Below are 18,967 nucleotides of genomic sequence, written 5' to 3'. Positions count from 1 at the left end.
ATTCCTTTTAATACATAGTTGTGTAATAATTAAAGGACAGAGTCTTTGCAAAATTCGTTTGCTGTTCTGCCAAAATCTAAAGTGGGATGCAGTATCTGGATTCTCTAAAATACATCCATCTCACCCAATATGCTCTTTAGAAAGTGCTATATCTTTGTGCCTTTCCCCCTTAAATGTTTAAAGAAAAAGTTACTAAAACACAAAAGTAAGCAAGGAAATAAGTATATTTGATAAAAATGCTTTGAAATTCCAATATAAAAAATTAATTTTTACTAATATCTCACACTATGACTATTAAGCACTTCCTATATGGTGGATCTCATGCTAAGCAATTTAAATGCATATTTCAATTAATTCTCACAATATCCTTGAGAAACAAATGTTAATGATTATATCTACTTTTAAGATGTAGAAATTGAGGTTCTAAGTGATTAGGTAAAATTGTAAAAGCCACATCTTGAACCTAGGTCACTAAAACATCAGCTCTTAATCACTAGAGCTTTTATTAGATGTGATTGTTTCAGTCTGATGGAGCAATTATCTCGTACCAACTTCTGTGGAGAAAGGCCAAATAATATTAGTTCTTATCTACCTATGAAGATTCCCTTGGCCACAGGCTAGTGTTCTTGTTTAAACCATGCGGTTGGGGACACCTGCCTTGGTGCCTCCCACACCTCCCCAAGTCTTCTGACCCCTCCCTTTCCCCTAGGCCAACTCAATGAATGAAAAATTTGCTAAATTTATCAAATTATTTTAAAAACTGATTCATTTAACCATTTACATTTATAGCAGTCCAAATTGGCTGGGATGTTTGTAGCAGCTTTTGGAGATTTTTGTGCAGTTTAGGTTACCAGCATAAAGATTTCACTGAATCTAGTTTTTCTGCAGATGTTTTGTGCCTGCCTTTCATCATGGATAGGTAAAGTTCAATGAATTCTAGATTTTTCAATACTTTGGATATATGACCTTTTAAACTGAGAATTACTTGTGTATTTCAAATTACAAGTGTTGCTCATATTTCAAATACCAAGGATTTCAGAACCAAGGTAGAAGGATTTGCTCATCCAATGTATTTTTAATTCAGCTCATAGTATTTTGCAATTATTTTAATTCAGACTTGTTAAACAGACTTGATAAAAATTAATATTTTGCACGAGTTTTGGGCAGTGTCAAGAACTGTAAAGTGTCTCAGATTTCACTCCACTTATCTAAAAACTCAGTCTGACACAGTTCCATGGGTGCCAACATAAGACAGGAGACTCCTAGGTCAGAAGTGAAGTGAAATTTATTACTCAAAGAAACAGCAGAAGCTAGATTATCAGCACATTGGTGCAGGTTCCCTGAGCCCCAATTCCCAAAAGTGATGGGTAGACGGCCAGATGATATCCCCCCACACACCCACACAGAGCTGTATTACAAGAGAAGAATTCTGAGCTTAGGGAACCCGAATCTTTTGAAATGGAAAGTAAACATCCTTGTCCTTTGCTTAGGAGGGAGACACTGTTCACTATACAAATATCCTTGAAAAGACAAATCAGAACAAAGACAGTCTTGTCTTGCTTACAAGATGCTTATCTTGCTTACAAGATGTACAGAAACATGAGAGAGCCTTGGATAACTGTCTCCCAAAAAGCAGATGAAAAGTGCTCAATTTCTGAAATGTGAATCACCCAAGAAAATGAGCTTCAACTGAGATTGATAATTCTATGGTAAAATCCCTGTGGCTGCAGCAAATTAAAAGTGAAACCCAAGCTAAACTACATTAACTGAAATTAAGCTTTAGAAAATCTTCAGTGGTTGGTGAACTGTCTCATTCGACATAGATTGCTACAAATTTTATACTAATAAACAGAAATCATTTTTTGGTGAATCAATACTACTGCAACTGGCAATTTGTCATGTTGGCCACTCTACAAGCTGAACTGATTTTTGGCAAATAGATCTTTATTTGACTTGGTGTGCTTCCTAGTTCCACATTCAAGGTTCTATTCCCTATTGGTCTCAATTATAACTAGTTATAAGCTGAGGTGCTAACTAAGAGTGTAATTTTTTTCCCTTTCTCAATAATGTCTGCATTTTAACAGAGAACTTGAGAAATTGGCAAGTTTGACAAATTGACAAAATGACTCTAGCAACTCCTAGAGTAACAAAATCTATGTTGTCAAATTTTCTAGCTTTTGTCATATACCAGAGTAGATATTTGGACACATGCTATCTTCCCCAAATCTCACAAATCAGAACACATGTGTTAGTTTTTTCATTCTGAGTGGAGTCTCTAATTCATTGACTTTTTAATCTCAATCCAAAGTGTCCATTCTGTTATTACTTCACTCTTTGTCCAGTTTCACTCCCTCACTTCATTATTCTATAAATTCTCTTGCAAAGTCTCTGATCTCCTTTACTCCAAATGGCCAGCGCTAGAACATCCCAAACATTTGCCTGCTTTCTGCTGTGTCCATGCAGCTGAGCTTGGCTAGAGAATTCCAGCACTAGACAAATCAGTATGCCTATAAATTGATGAATACCAACTGCAAGTGGGCACTTAATAACACCCAGTAGTCTTACCAAAACTCATACATTTTTTCCCCCTAAAGCTGCTTTCCCACTGCCCACAATAATGTTTCACACTCTACCCACTCTCCACATTTCCTATGCCTCCTTCTCCTCCCTGAAAGGACTGTATTATGATTTTCATGGCCTAGACACTTTTGCCTTCATGAATCTCTTCCTCCAAAAAACCCTAAAAATTATGCTTTACCACTGAGTTGGTATAGGTTAATCCATTACTATATATTCATTGTTGTCATATTCATTTGCTTCCTCCTGATTTCAAAAGAAGTTAAAACGTTTTCGAGGGCACCTAAAATACTGTGCACCCTAGGTGGGCACTGTGACTGTTCCTGTGGGTCAGCTCTGCTCCCCTGCATCTCTTTATCTGGTGGTCTTGCTTTTAACTTTATTTAGAAAATAAGTCAAAAATTCTTCATCTCGCCATGTAGAGCTTGCAAGTGAAACCTGGGTAGGAGATCTGGAGTTGGAATCATCTCTATACAGCAGGGGTTCTCAACCTTGGCACTGTTGGAAATCTGTGCGGTATGATTCTTTGTTGTGAGGGACTGTAGGATATTTAATAGCATCCATTGTCTATGTCCTCTAAATACCAGTAGCACTTCCCCAATCATAGCAACCAAAACGTCTTCAGACAGTGCCAGAAGTCCCCTGTGAGGCAAAATAGCCCCTAGTTGAGAACGACAACTCTACAGATAAAAATTGAAACCATGGCAGTGGATGAGTTCTCTTTGGGAAACTGTTTACAATAAGAAGAGGATAATAGTAGAGGATACCTAAGTCCCAACCTATGAGGGACTAGCAAAAGAAAAGGAACCACAAGAAAATACTGCCTTGCTCCTAACCTGGAGTAGACCTGGAGGATTCACTTAGAAATTTTCAAATGTCTGCAACCTCTTAATGAACTAGCCAAACAAGAGATTTCTAAAACCACCTACCTGGACCTTCTCAGAGATGGGAAAGTCCCCCCGCCACCCCTTACCATCAGAATGATTCACTGCATTCCTGTCTAAAGATGAAGAGTTGAAATGGACAACCTCTGAGAATTTGCTTAAACCCCTGAGGTTCTGTGAAATAGTCCTCCTTGTTGTAAACAGGGCCCGAATCCCACAAAACCAGAAACTTTCTTGATTTTTTTTTAACTAAAGGTCAAATCTGTGACCTCCATAGGCCATATGGAATTGTGGCAGATGCAGCATTCCTTTCCAAATCCTGTTTCCTCGAGGGTGTTTCTTCCCAATAAACCTTTTGCCCTCCTAACTTTATTTCAGCATCTGCTTCTCAGAGAATCCAAACTAACACAAGAGTATAGTTTATTTCTTCTTTCCACAATGTGGAAAATATCTAAAGTGTATATTATCCTCAGTTCCCACATTAGTTTTGCTCCATAATCCTGGTTTTGTAAATGAACACGTGCTAAAGAGAATGCATACAGGCTACAGCCTTTGAACTGAAGACTTGGAGCCGAAGTAAGCTTTCAAAAGGGGGAAGTGCAGCCCTTCATTTCCTTATTTTACTACTCACCATATTATTTTTCTCTCACCTGAAGAGTGCTTAACCTCACTTCTGCTTGATTCTCCTCATGAGATGACTAAACTCACTGCTGACATTCAAGGAAGACTCTGCTTGCAGTGGCTGAACAGACTCTGTAGGTCCCTCAAGGGTCTTAATACCTATTGATCTGAGTAGGAGTAATTCATCAGTAGTGTCACAAACACGATTGTCTGTGCTCAGTATACTTATATGTGATCCTACACACTGTGGACAGGGTGGACTCCTGAAGCTCATCTGTGGCCTGAGCTGAAAATTGGCCAAGGCCACAGCAGGGCAGGGTACTCTGCTAGGTTTTGCATAGTCAAGAGTCTTTCAACAGGTTACCTTTAAATCCTTGAAATACCCGGGAATCTTGTGGTTATTAATCTTATAGTTATAAATACCAACAAGTATGTTAATCAAAGGGCATTCTCTCTGGTAAACCGTCTGCCCTGGGGTTCATTGGTGTTTGTTTCAATTGTGCTTCTAATGTGGTAGAAATGGAATTCTACCCCGTATTATGTTGTTCTTATGGCCCCCATGTTCTCACTCTGTATAATCTCCTCCCCTTGAGTAGCAGGCAGAACTGGTGACTTGCTTCTAACCCACAGCATATTGCAAAGATAATGAGCTAGCTCTCCTGTGATTACCTTCCAATTTATAAGGAAGCCTCTGAGCAAACTAGCTCTCCACTCTCCTAATGACCTTGAAAAAGAAAGCTGCCGTGAGTTCTACGTTCAAGGAAATTACTGCTTCCAACAACCTAAGGGAACCTGGAAGGATATCCTTCCCCAGTCAAGCCTATGATGACAATACTGCCTAGCTGACACCTTGATTGTAGGCCTTGTGAGACCCTGAGCAGAGAGGCCAGATAAGTGGTGACCAGGATCCTGACTTATGGAAGCTTTAAGATAATAAATGCCTATTGTGTTAAGTTTCTGAATCTCTGGTCATTTGTTTTACAGAAATAGAAAATTAATACAAACTGCTTATTTTAAATTTTAAATTGCTTTTTCTCTTTCATACCTCTGTCAGTGTTTATTGGAGGTTGTAAATCTTATTTTTTTTGTTTGTTCCAGAGTAAGCATTTACCATTTTTTATGGAAGGAAATAAATAATATTTTAATACTTTTTTCCTTTAAACTAGTAACAAAGACTGCAAAATAATCAAACCCTTTCTATCATGAAACTCTGTGTTTTAGTCAAGTCCAGGAGTTGATTAATCAGAATAAAGTTGACCTTATTTCATATTTCACATTGACATTTAGTTTGGCCTCTATCTCTTAAATGTTTCATTTGCATTCTATGATGCAAAACAACAAAAAAAGAGAATCCAACCTGACCCCTCAAAAAATCTAAATATAAAACAGGCTTTGCCTGATGGCTGATTTCAGTTCAAGCCATCAAACATTTGGGTAGTATATTTTCACTGAATTGCCTATTAAATTATATTTCTTAAAGGAAGAGGGGACAACTTGAATGTTTCAAACATTTAAAGTGACTCTACTTGTGGTTATTATGTAAGTAGCTGAGTTTGGTATTTTAGTGACACACAGAAGAAAATTAACTGGAGAGAAATGTTTTTGTGCTAGCTTTATAGTTTATATCCCTCAGGGAAGGCTAGCATAAGTTATTTTACACATAAAATCATTTTCAAAAGTGACCTTTGGTATATTTATTTTGGATAATGTATAATAAACACATTTCAGTATTTCTTTACCTAATGTAAAGCTCTTTTGTCTTTTGAAAGGAAAATTATTATCCAAATTCCATTTGAAAGAGTGAGTATGATCTTCCAGCAAGTAACAGAAAGGGAGGTAATGGAAGATGTAGGTCAAACAAAAGATGTTTGATACGAATTATAGATGTTTTACAGTATCTTCTAAGTCTATAAGAGCAAATATCTTACCTCCTTAATTTGTCTTTTTTACTTTCTTTTTTTTTCAGTAGAAAATAGATGGCTTACTACATTCACTTAGAAAAAGTATCCCAACATGCCTGTAATTGTGAAATTCCTGGGGAGTGAGTTAGTGTATATCAGTTAACATTGTCTTTTTATAGCTCTTGAGACACATTCTTCCTTATAAAGGGAAGCATATATGCTGTAGAAAACTTTTTTTAAATGAGAGAAAATTGCAGAGCAAAGAAAATATAGTGTCAGAGAATGGCTTAGAATAAGAAGTATTTTAGAAAAATTCTAAGGTGGTAGAGTAGGGGAAGCTTAGAACAGAAGGAAATACTGCTGCTGCTGCTAAGTTGCTTCAGTCGTGTCTGACTCTGTGCGACCCCAGAGATGACAGACCACCATGCTCCCCTGTCCCTGGGATTCTCCAAGTCAGAACACTGGGGACCTCTAAAATGAAAGAGGTTTGAAGATTTTGGAGAGAATCCAGAAGATAGAAGATATTAAAGCTAGAGAAAACAGCGCATATGGCTTTTCTTTTTTAAGTTAAAAGAATAATGATTTCCCCCTTCCCAAGAAGAAATGAACAAATTGTTTCTAACATGTAGGTCCATCAACTGTATTATCCCTTTCATAGTCTAGGAATTCCTTCAAAGACCATTCAATTTAAAGTTCCTTTAATAAACACATGTCATAATTTGTGGCCAGTCAGATCTTTTGAATACCTAAATTTGGGGATCAGCCCACCTCATGCATCTGGTTTTCCCGACCTAGAATTCCAAAAGTCACTCTTTCAGCCTTTCTGGAAACTAGGGTATAAACACCTCAGCCAATGAATACACTCAAACCAATGAAGTGTACTTAATGAGATTTCAGTTTAAAAGAGACACATATGAGGAAGTGGGCAGGGTCGAGACCACTCTCTGAAGATGATGGCAGAGGCAATGGCTTTCAGGAACAATAATAACAGCAGTTCAACATTCATTGTCCATGATCAGTGGGGAAATCTGTGAGGTCTGTGCCCAGTGGCAGCAATGGTGGATCCCTTTCTGGATTCCCATTCTGAAGTGACATTTGAGTGTTGCCCATATATCTTCAAGCCTGGGTCTCTAATCTCTCAGAGGGTCTAAAGAGACTTCTCAAAGTTGTTAGATACGTTTTCTGCTTAACCAGCTATAGTGAGTTTTAATGGTGTAACCAAGACATCTGAGTGATATGGATCCCTTTTTAAATAGGACAGCTCTGAAAATCCTCTTTACAATACAAGGGGACTTATCCACAGAAAGCTTTTCTAAAATGGGTGCAATTTTACTTAATCCAGAGTCAGAAGAAATGGCACCCTAGGGAAGTTCTTTGCAACTCACCAATATACTAAAAATATGGGAAATTAAAACACCCATAAATGAGCACACTAGGCTAAGATAAATGGAATGCTAAATTTTGTTTTATTAGATGGAGGGAAATCTATTTTAAAAATGGATGGGACTGTGTGCTCAGTAATGTCTGACTCTTTGTGACCCCATGGACTGTAGCCTACCAGGCTCCTATCCATGGAATTTTCCAGGCAAGAACACTGGAGTGGGTTGCCATTTCCTCCTCCAGGGGATCTTCCGGACCCAGGGATCGAAGCCAGGTCTCTTGGGTCTCCTGCATTGGCAGGAGGGTTCTTTTACCACTAGTGCCATGTGGGAAGCCCCAAATAACCACATATAATCCAGTGGGAGTAAGAAATGATGGAGGTATAAATAAAACTAGAATTGTAGAATGTTGATAATTGCTGAATCTGGGTGATGGCTAGTCTATTTACTCTATGTGCTTGTGATTTTCCTTAATAAAAATGTAAAAATAAAAATAATTATAAATTACTGAGTTAACATTAGTTGGGAAAAATACCTGCTTCCCTATTTATCTTGAGAATAGAGAAGCAATACTAAATATTCCTTAGAAATTTTGATATCAGTGTTGCCAAGCAATAGAACCAAGTGAGAAAAATTCATAAAATAAGAGATAAAGACAGACTTATATTTGGTGTGTCTGCTTTTTCAGCCATTTTTGTCCTTGGTGTCCAAGGAATAGCTCATTCAGTCAACCCACAAATATTTTTATTAGCATCTGCCACATACTGGCTTTCCTTTAAATACTACACGAAATCTCAACCAAAGCTTTTTATCCATATCTCCAGTCTATAAGCCTAATTATCTAGTTTTTAAATTCTACAACTGTTTTCTGTTTCTACAGTATAGAACCATACGTTTTTTATAGTTGAAAAGGAACTTAGATTGCATGATAAAGTACTACTTCTCATTTTATTATAATTGATATAATACTTTGCCTTTGTACAGTCTTTTATAAGTTACAACATGCCTTCCTGAGACCCAGAGAGGACAAGAGACTCGCCAAGTTTATACTGTAAGTAGCTGAACAAATACCTCCGGACAGGCATGCTGGTACTTTTTTTTCTGCTATACTAAAATTTTTCTGCTTAAATTTCATTGGTTGTGGTTGACTGGAAAGACTTTAACCTAAAAGACTTTCACCTAAAAGTCCTACTTTAAATCCTGAGCCTGTTTCTCTCTCTCGACTCCATTGCTCCCTGTCCCTCTTTCTTCTCCTCCCTCACTGGCTCTAACCCAGAGCTACAAATGACTAAGATAGGCTTTTCTCTTTGGCACTGACATTCTTGTATGTTGCCATTCCTTAACCATTGTTCAGTTAAGCTCTCCTAATTTAGAGCCTTTAATCTCCTTTGATAACATCATCTCTTCATTATTCTAAATAACTTGTCATGACATTTTCATCCATCTCCAGTTATTTACACATTTTAGGTGTCTCAGTTCAGTTCAGTCGCTCAGTCGTGTCCGACTCTTTGTGACCCCATGAATCGCAGCATGCCAGGCCTCCCTGTCCATCACCAACTCCTGGAGTTCACTCAGACTCACATCCATCGAGTTGGTGATGCCATCCAGCCATCTCATCCTCTGCCGTCCCCTTCTCCCTCCCAGCATCAGAGTCAACTCTTCACATGAGGTGGCCAAAGTACTGGAGTTTCAGCTTTAGCATCATTCCTTCCAATGAAATCCCAGGGCTGATCTCCTTTAGAATGGACTGGTTGGATCTCCTTGCAGTCCAAGGGACTCTAAAGAGTCTTCTCCAACACCACAGTTCAAAAGCATGAATTCTTCGGTGCTCAGCTTTCTTCACAGTCCAACTCTCACATCCATACATGACTACTGGAAAAACCATAGCCTGGACTAGATGGACCTTTGTTGGCAAAGTAATGTCTCTGCTTTTTAAAATGATATCTAGGTTGGTCATCGGAGAAGGCGATGGCACCCCACTCCAGTACTCTTGCCTGGAAAATTCTATGGATGAAGGAGTCTGGTGGGCTGCAATCCATGGGTTCGCAAAGAGTAGGACATGACTGAGCGACTTTGCTTTCACTTTTCATTTTCATGCATTGGAGAAGGAAATGGCAACCCACTCCAGTGTTCTTGCCTGGAGAATCCCAGGGATGGGGGAGCCTGGTGGGCTGCTGTCTCTGGGGTCGCACAGAGTCGGACACGACTGAAGCGACTTAGCAGCAGCAGCAGCAGCAGGTTGGTCATAACTTTCCTTGGTACTCAATAATGAACAAAGAATGAGAGCCCCATGAATGACAATTCTACTGTTGTACTGAATGTTCAATAGAATATGTCCCCAAGTAATATAGCTCTTAAGGGCATTCTGTTTCTGTCTTCACTTGTATGTTCATCACATTACTAGTGTCTAAGTTCCCTTAGAAAATATTGGAGGATCAGATCTTATCAAAAGTGCTTGCAACAACCTATGTAACTGAATCACATTGCTGTACACCTGAAACTAACAAAACATAGTAAAAGAAAATTTTAAAAAAATAGAGATTATGAGGCTTCCTCATAAACACTATCTTGGGTGAGAAAAAAAAGAGAGCCAGGTCAGTGCAATTGCAAGAATTTCATATTTAACTCTTTCAATATAAAGTGTTTGGGTAATATCTATTGCTGCTTAACAAACAACAGCAAAACAGTAGCTTTAAAAAATGTATTATTATCTCTCATGGCCCTGTAGGTTGACTGAGCTTATTTAGGTGATGTTGGGCTCTCCCAGGTGGTTGCAGTCAGTTGCAGTCAGTCATCTGAAGGCTCCCCTCAACTGGATGTCCAGCATGGCTTCTTTAGTCACATGTCTGGCTTATCAGCTGAGAAGCCTGAAATAGCTAGGGGCTTACCAGGCATTTTCCTCTCTCTACACAGGTTCTTCAAGTGACAGCTTGAGCTTCCTCAAAGTAAAGCAATCTCAGGGTAGTCAGACTTCTTATGTGACAGTTGTCTTCTCCTAGAGCCGATATTCTAGGAGACACAGTGGGAGCTACAAGGCTCTCTCTGACTTCGAAAGGAAGGGGCTACACAAAGATGTGAATACCAGAGTATTGACATCTGCAGTTCATTGCAGCGGGGCTGGGTAGGGGGCTCTTTGGTAACTAGCTACTGCATGAAGGGAAGTGGGATCTGTAACTAAAAGTCAGTTTTGCTGTTAGTTCATCTAGTTGGCAGGACTCCATTTTTTTTAAAACAAATATAATTACCTAAAATACAGCCCTCATTTTTTGGTTAAGCATAGCAGACCCAGAGTTCCTCTTAATTAAACAAAAGAGGAAAAAAAAAATCTTTGAACTTAGATGACTTGTATCTTTCTAAACTGTATTTAACCTTCCATTTATTGGAGCATGTGATAATCGCTCAGACTTTGTTCTGTTGATGGCTGGAGGCAGACTTGCCACCATCCTAGAGCTGACAAGCCAAAACAGGTGAGTCCATCTTGTATGATTCACCTTGGTAGGAGCAATTACTACCTCACTCTGGGATGGTAGACTACGCACTCCCTTGCACAACAGACAGGCTCACCCACAGCCTGAAGCATACCTTATATCCTTTCAGAAATGGTGCATTGAACATGTGCGGAGAGACAGGCAAACACTTTTCTTTCCAATGAGAGAGACATTTTGTTAAGTCTTTGGCAGCATGCTGGCTGGCAAAGTCATCTGGCTGGCACACTTCTCCTGCGTCGAGTTATGGCACTGCCACCTCTACTCTGTGGAGAGTTTCGAAATTTCAATTTGCACACCCTGTAAGATGTGAGTCACTCGGCTTGCAAAGGAGGAGGAGGAGGAGGCAGCCATCTGCTAGTCATGAGCAGATGACAAATACTCTGAACTGCGAATTTCCATCCTCATTTCACAATATTTAAGTAAACACATTTTGTAACCATTTTTTTTTCAGAGTTCCTTAGTGCTTAAAATGGAATTCTTTTTGGTAAACAATATATAAAAGCCACCTTCTCTCCTCTAAACAATTATATTACCAAAGTGACACTGAAGGCAACCATGGCAAAATTCTGTCTGTTGAAGGACCAGAGCACAAAGAATACATATCTGAATCGAACGATTAAGTCTCCTATCATTTCAGACCCACTGGGCTGTTTCCAAGTCTGTAAGCTCCATCATACACAGCTCCATGGTGACCTCTACTGTCTGACTGCAAGAATCCCATCAAAGACAAAGAGTTTCCAGGTAGCATCTATCTACCATTTCTGCATACTGTGTTATGGGGAGGAAGGAAATTGAAAAAGGAAAAGATAGGTGCTCTCCTCTTAAATTGTAAGAGACAGCTTACACCCATAAGATAACCGGGAACTGATGCAAGATCTAATTTTGTGTTAGCCTCAAGCTGTGCAACATGGCTCAAAGTGGGACTTCATTTCTTCTCCACCTTTATCTGAAGAAACTAACGATATCAGGGGAAAAACTAGTAAAAATGAAAATAGAAAGTGCAGATTCGGGAGAAAAGTGAATGCAAATGTGCTAGACCTAAAGGTCAATGTCTACAGGAGTTTCAAATTTGGCTCTGAGCGACCAAAAAGCTAGAGGGATGGTATGGGGAGGGAGGAGGGAGGAGGGTTCAGGATGGGGAACACATGTATACCTGTGGCGGATTCATTTTGATATTTGGCAAAACTAATACAATATTTTAAAGTTTAAAAATAAAATAAAATTAAAAAAAAATAGGACTAAAATCCAAATACAAAAAAAAAAAGTATGATGAATGATCGCCTAGAGCTTACTATCATGATGAAGAAAGACTATCACATCTCAAGCAGAATCATTTTTCTTGGCATTCAATTCTGAATGAAATTCCCGTGGGGATTTTGTGGCATATCCCAGGTGGTACAAGGGCTGGTATGCTCCTTACAATTTGTACTGCTGCTGCAGGAGCAGACATAGTAGGCTTGTTTCTTTTAAATTTTGTGAGGAAAAAAAAAAGGGTGTGCCATTGAGAAAATGAAATACATCCTGCTGACAAGCAGAGAAAGTGAGAAACGGACCTGCTGGCAGCCAGGTCTCAACTCCTATAAACAGAGCTGGGACGAGGTCACCCCATGATTGTATTTGGAACAAGATAAGATAAAAACACTGGGTAATCACAAAAAGTGACTAAACATCCTTCTTCTCTGACTAACACGAGTGATTGCTGTTCTTTGCCAAGTGACAATTCCAGCCTCGTTTATCCTATATGAGAACTATATTTTCAGGGATCATTTCTAGAGTTCTTTTTGTCTTGTATGAAATCCATTGAGATGCCAAAACGGTGAATCGTCCCTGCTGTTGAAAATGCTCAATCTAGAATGACCCTTTCTTCCCTGATTTCTCTTGGAAATCACTTGGAGTAAACCCAAATTTGTTCAGAGGTCCCTGCCCCCCACCTTTCCAAGACATCCCGCAGTTCTTCTGGTACATGTTCTTTTTTGCTCCAACGAGCTCAGCAACGACTAGTTTGTTCCTGGAGGTCTTTGGTTGGTGGGATTTACAAGCATTAACACAGTGAAAGTGATTCTAATAGGGCCTAACCGAATATAATCTATTTCTGTTCTCTGTCCTGTGTAAGGACTGAGTACAGAGTGTCTAATGGAGGAGAGGAATGGTGTTTCCCTGACACAACATCCGCTAAATGTTCCTTTGCTGGTCCTGGCTTTCAGTATTAGATCACTTGCACATAACTGAACATCAGATGAGCTGGTATTCCATTCTTGGTTGAGAGCAGATCCTTATTCTTTGGGTAATCCCTGATGAATCCCTGGCCAATGAGCTATTTTCCCATTTTAGCAGATACTGTCATTTTTTTTGCCCAGGAGTCCTCTTATTCCTTCTACTTTTCCTACGAATGCCTCTCCCAGCCTCACTGTCCTTTGGTTTCTAACTGCCCTTACTAAACTTGAAGCCACCCTTCAGACACAGAGAACAGGAAATGCCTAGGAGTTTACTTTGCTGCCGTCCTCTAACCCAAGGCCCTTGACAAAAGACTGGCTGGAACAGGAAAGCCCAACTCCCTTCAAGTTGCATCAACTCTTGGGTATAATTTACTTTCCAGAGCTCCCCGCAGCCGAGCCAAGACTGGGCTCTGCCTTGCTTAGTTTTCTTCCATCCTTCTCTTGCTTCCCCACTGCCTTACTGGTCTCGCTGGGTTTACTTGTTAATAAATCACAAGCACGGTATCCTCATCTCAGGCTCTGCTTCCGTAGGACTCATCTGACACTCATCTAGCTCTCACAGGATCTTTACAAAATAGAAATCACATTATAATTCTTCAGATGAAGAAAGAAAAGATTGAGACTAGCCCAAGGTTAAACAGCAGGTTAGAAGTAGGCTAGACCTAAAATTCTCATCTCTGTAGTCTGCCAAGTTAGTTCTTTCTGTTACTATTTCTCATTGTTTCTCCTTTGGAGCCCTGTATCTGGCTTTATATCCTGTTTGTGGACACAGGTTCTATTGCCCTGTGTCCCATGCATGGGCTTCCCATGCAACAGAACCTGCCTGCTAATGCAGGAGATGTAAGAGATGCAGGTTTGATTCCTGGGTTAGGAAGATCCCCTGGAGGAGGGCATGGCAACCCACTCCAGTATTCTTGCCTGGAGAATCCCATGGACAGAGGAGCCTGGTAGGCTACAGTCCATAGGGTCGCAGAGTCAGACACGACCGAAGTAATTTAGCATGCACATACATGGGTACAGGAAAGGTTTTGTTGCATGGTGCAGAAAGCAAAGACCCAAAAGTCTTCTGACAAGGGTCTGATGTATAATTGAATGTTTCTGATGTCTTCTGGGGCAGTCTTCCTGTCCACTGTATGTATGTAGATATTTCTCTTCCCTGACTTTTGGACAGATCACTCCCTGCTGTTTATGGTTGATATTCCTCCCTCCCCCACCATGTGCCACCTCTCCCAGTCTTAATGAAACAAATATTAAGTTACTGTTCCAGGAGAATGCATGATGTTCATCGATTCCATCAAACAGAAAGGTCACTACTGAGTCCTGGGTGTACCTTTCCACCTGTCACCCAGAAAAATGACAACCATCATATCATGGAGATATCTTTTCAAATCAAGGTTTGCATATACAAAGAATACTCCTTGCTACTCCAAGGGGCTTCCCAGGTGGCACTAGTGGTAAAGCACCTGCCTGCCAGTGCAGGAGACGTAACAGACTCAGGACACAGTTTCAATCCCTGGATCGAGAAGATCCCTTGGAGGAGGACATGGCAACCCACTTCAGTATTCTTGTTTGGAGAATCCCATGGACAGAAGAGCCTGGTGGGCTACAGTCCACAGGGTCACAAAGAGTCAGACATGACTGAAGCAACTTAGCAGGCATGGACACACACACTGCTGAGGTGGCTCTTCGTCCTGGACTTCCTCACAGAAAGTACTGAAGGGAAGGAGTGATAGCTGGTAGCATCTACATCCCACATTCCATTGCCACATCACCCAGGAGGGCCAGTTGCTGAAGGAAGGTGGGAGGCAGTAAAATTCACAGAATCTTAGGGTTAGAAGAAACTTTAAAGCACAATTATGTCTTATCAGATGTCCCTTCAGTGGCAAATGAGTCATGGGGTTGTGTGGCTATAATCAAATGTTTTTCATTGCCAGGGAGCTTCACCAGGAGATTTTCCTCCCACTGTGTTAAGAAGTCCCCTTTGCTAACTGCTGGGTCAAGTCTGATGAAGCAGAAAGGTAAGACAACACTGTGTGTGTGTGTGTGTGTGTGTGTGTGTGTGTGTGTGTTCACACATACCAGGACAGGATGGGTTGGAAAACATAAATGAAAGTGTGATGCATTTCTGTCCTCCTGAGCCTTAATCTGAACCACCACACTTCACTGCTTCTCCAGGATTTTCATCAAAAGAGCTTATGTCTTTACATAAGAATTCTGGGTTGGTCTTATGTGGGGAGGGCCAAAAGAATGAGCATTCTGGATAGTGGAATTTTAGAGCTATCATGATCTGCACTGGAGAAGGAAATGGCAACCCAGTCCAGTATTCTTGCCTGGGAAATCCCATGGACAGAGGAGCATGGCAAGCTATAGTCTGTGGGGTCACAAAGAATCGACACGACTTTGTGACTAAACAAACAAGTTCAGTTCAGTCGTTCAGTCGTGTCCAACTCTTTGCAGCCCCTTGGACTGCAGAACGCAAGGCCCCTCCCCTTTCATCATCAACTCCCGGAGTCCACTCAAACTCACGTCCATTGAGTCAGTGATGCCATCCAACCATCTCATCCTCTGTTGTCCCCTTTTCCTCCTGCCTTCAATCTTTCCCAGCATCAGGGTCTTTTCAAATAAGTCAGCTCTTCGCATCAGGTGGCCAAAGTATTGGAGTTTCAGCTTCAACATCAGTCCTTCCAATGAACATTCAGGACTGATCTCCTTTAGGATGGACTGGTTAGACCTTGTTGCTGTCCAAGGGACTCTCAAGAGTCTTCTCCAACACCACAGTTTAAAAATATCAATTCTTCCGTGCTCAGCTTTCTTTATAGTCCAACTCTCACATCCATACATGACCACTGGAAAAACCATACCCTTGACTAGATGGACCTTTGTTGGCAAAGTAATGTCTCTGCTTTTGAATATGCTCTCTAGGTTGGTCATGACTTTTCTTCCAAGAAGTAAGCATCTTTTTATTTCATGGCTGCAGTCAACCATCTGCAGTGATTCTGGAGCCCCCAAAAAATAGTCTGCCACTGTTTCCACTGTTTCCCCATCTATTTGCCATGAAGTGATGGGACTAGATGCCATGATCTTATTTGTTGTCTGAATGTTGAGCTTTAAGGCAACTTTTTCACTCTCCTCTTTCATTTTCATCAAGAAGCTCTTTAGTTCTTCTTCACTTTCTGCCATAAGGGTGGTGTCATCTGTATATCTGAGGTTATTGATATTTCTCCCAGCAATCTTGATTCCAGCTTGTGCTTCCTCCAGCCCAGAGTTTCTCATGATGTACTCTGCATATAAGTTAAATAAACAGGGTGACAATATACAGCCTTGACATACTCCTTTTCCTATTTGGAACCAGTCTGTTGTTCCATGTCCAGTTCTAAGTGTTGCTTCCTGACCTGCATACAGGTTTATCAAGAGGCAGGTCAGGTGGTCTGATATTCCCATCTCATTCAGAATTTTCCACAGTTTCTTGTGATCCACACAGTCAAAGGCTTTGGCATAGTCAATAAAGCAGAAATAGATGTTTTTCTGGAACTCTCTTGCTTTTTCCATGATCCAGAGGATGTTGGCAATTTGATCTCTGGTTCCTCTGCCTTTTCTAAAACCAGCTTGACCATCTGGAAGTTCACAGTTCACGTATTGTTGAAGCCTGGCTTGGAGAATTTTGAGCATTACTTTACTGGCGTGTGAGATGAGTGCAATTGTATGGTAGTTTGAGCATTCTTTGGCATTTCCTTTCTTAGGGATTGGAATGAAAACTGACCTTTTCCAGTCCTGTGTCCACTGCTGAGTTTTCCAAATTTGCTGGCATATTGAGTGCAGCACTTTCGCAGCATCATCTTTCAGGATTTGAAATAGCTCAACTGGAATTCCATCACCTCCACTAGCTTTGTTCGTAGTGATGCTTTCTAAGGCCCACTTGACTTCACATTCCAGGATGTCTGGGTCATGAAGATCTTTTTTGTACAGTTCTTCTGTGTATTCTTGCCATCTCTTCTTAATATCTTCTGCTTCTGTTAGGTCCATACCATTTCTGTCCTTTATTGAGCCCGTCTTTGCATGAAATGTTCCCTTGGATCTCTAATTTTCTTGAAGAGATCTCTAGTCTTTCCCATTCTATTGTTTTCCTCTATTTCTTTGCACTGATCACTGAGGAAGGCTTTCTTATCTCTCCTTGCTATTCTAACAAACATACAAAATGGTCTGCCTACCAATGCCTGAAATCTCATCATAAGCTTCAATCTTTCAGGTTAGGGTTTTGCTTCTAAGAAGTTCTGATTAATATGAAGGAGGCAACAAACAAACCCCAAATCATTGTCACCTCAGAGCCCTACAAGAATTTGTTTAGCAGGTCAGCAAACACGAAGCCAGATCTAAAGAAACAATAGTTACTTGAGGCTAGGGGTAGAAGGAGATTTGTATTTGGGGTAAGGTCCTGGTCAGAAAGTGGAGAAAGGGACAGCATGAGAGATCAAGAGCTAGACAGAGGGCAGAGGGCAGAGGGCAATTACATTAGACTTGTTATATGGTGGAATCCTTATAGTGCCTCCTCTCCAGATAATAACTATATAGCTGTCGTGTGCATGTGTGTTCAGTGGCTCAGTCATGTCTGATTCTTTGAGACCCCCTGGACTGTAGCCCACCAGGCTCCTCTGTCCATGGAATTTTAGGAATACTGAAGTGGGTTGCCATTTCCTCCTCCAGACGATCTTCCAGACCCAGGGACTGAACCTGCCTGTCTGAGTCTCCTGCATTGGGAGACGGATTCTTTACCACTATGCCACCTGGGAAGCCCATATGCAAGTGAAAAGTTTAAGGAAATATAGGAGTAAACAGGAAAGGAAGAAGCAGTCTGCAGAAGCTTACTTGTTCATAGACTTAAGAATCAAGTGGAGGAATTCCTTGGTGGTCCAGTGGTTATGAATCCGCCTGCTAATGCAGGAGACACAGGTTTGATCCCTGTTCCAGGAAGACCCCACATGCCATGGAGCAACTAAGCCACAACTATTGAACCCTTCTGCTGCAACCACTGAAGCCCACACTCTAGCGCCCGTGCTCTGCAACAAGAGAAGCCTCTGCAGTGAGAAGCCCATGTACCCCACTGAAGAGTAGTCCCTACTCGCTGCAACTAGAGAAAGCCCCCGTGCAGCAACAAAGACCCGGCATAGACAAAAATACAAACAAATACATAAAAAAGAATCATGTGGAGAAAATGAGTCTTTGCTAATGTAGATAGCAAGGGATTTAAGAATTTGGGTTAGGTGACACAGGATCAGGGAGCCCAAGGCAAAGGGAGTGGGTGTATGTGTGTGTGTGCTTTTGTGCAAGTGTAGACAGCGTTCAAAGAAGACTACAAAGATGTAAAAAAAACCCATCAGGACTGGTTGAATGTATGTAGATTTGACCTAGTCCTTCTCTCTGGCCTCATTTTCCATACTCTTAACATGGAGATTATACCTGTCTCATCAACCTCAAATTAAATGGAATAACTCACATGGAGGCTTGAAACATACTAACATTTTCATAAATAAATTCAATGCAGCAGTACCAGGAACTCCTTGAAATTAAGTGACTAATTGGGAAAATGAAAAGAAACTCCAAAGGATTAAAAGCAATTTAATTCAATGGCAACAGGTAGCAATGTGAACAACAATATTTACTGAACACTTACATTGTGCCTGGCATTTTGTTAAGTGCTGTACAAACATCACCCTATTTACTAATCACAACAAACCAATGAGCTAAAGACTATTATAATCCCCACGTTAAATATTAAGAATTGGAGGCATAGAGAGATTAAGGAATGTGGCCAATACCTCACAGCTAACAAGTAGCAGAACCAGGATTTGAACTGACACTTTCAGAGCAGGAACTGTTTCTTTACAAATTTGCAAGTATTATAGG

General features: G+C 40.6%; 1 long non-coding RNA gene across 1 annotated transcript in view; it reads left to right on the top strand.

The window, feature by feature from the left end:
• Positions 1–15,084, top strand: part of LOC147340234 (uncharacterized) — a 73,940-nt gene extending 58,856 nt beyond the window's left edge. The window contains exons 2-3 of the long non-coding RNA XR_015158220.1: positions 8,347–8,413; positions 15,001–15,084. This is a non-coding gene — a long non-coding RNA (uncharacterized LOC147340234). The remainder of the gene's footprint in view (positions 1–8,346; positions 8,414–15,000) is intronic.
• Positions 15,085–18,967: the final 3,883 nt, after the last annotated feature.

Source organism: Bos grunniens, chromosome X, assembly GCF_055505025.1.
Source record: "Bos grunniens cultivar Pamir isolate PY7600 chromosome X, Bosgru_T2T1.0, whole genome shotgun sequence".
Lineage (NCBI taxonomy): Eukaryota > Metazoa > Chordata > Mammalia > Artiodactyla > Bovidae > Bos > Bos grunniens.
The sequence above is the reverse complement of the archived record's forward strand: the minus strand, read 5'-3'. Positions and strand labels throughout refer to the sequence as shown.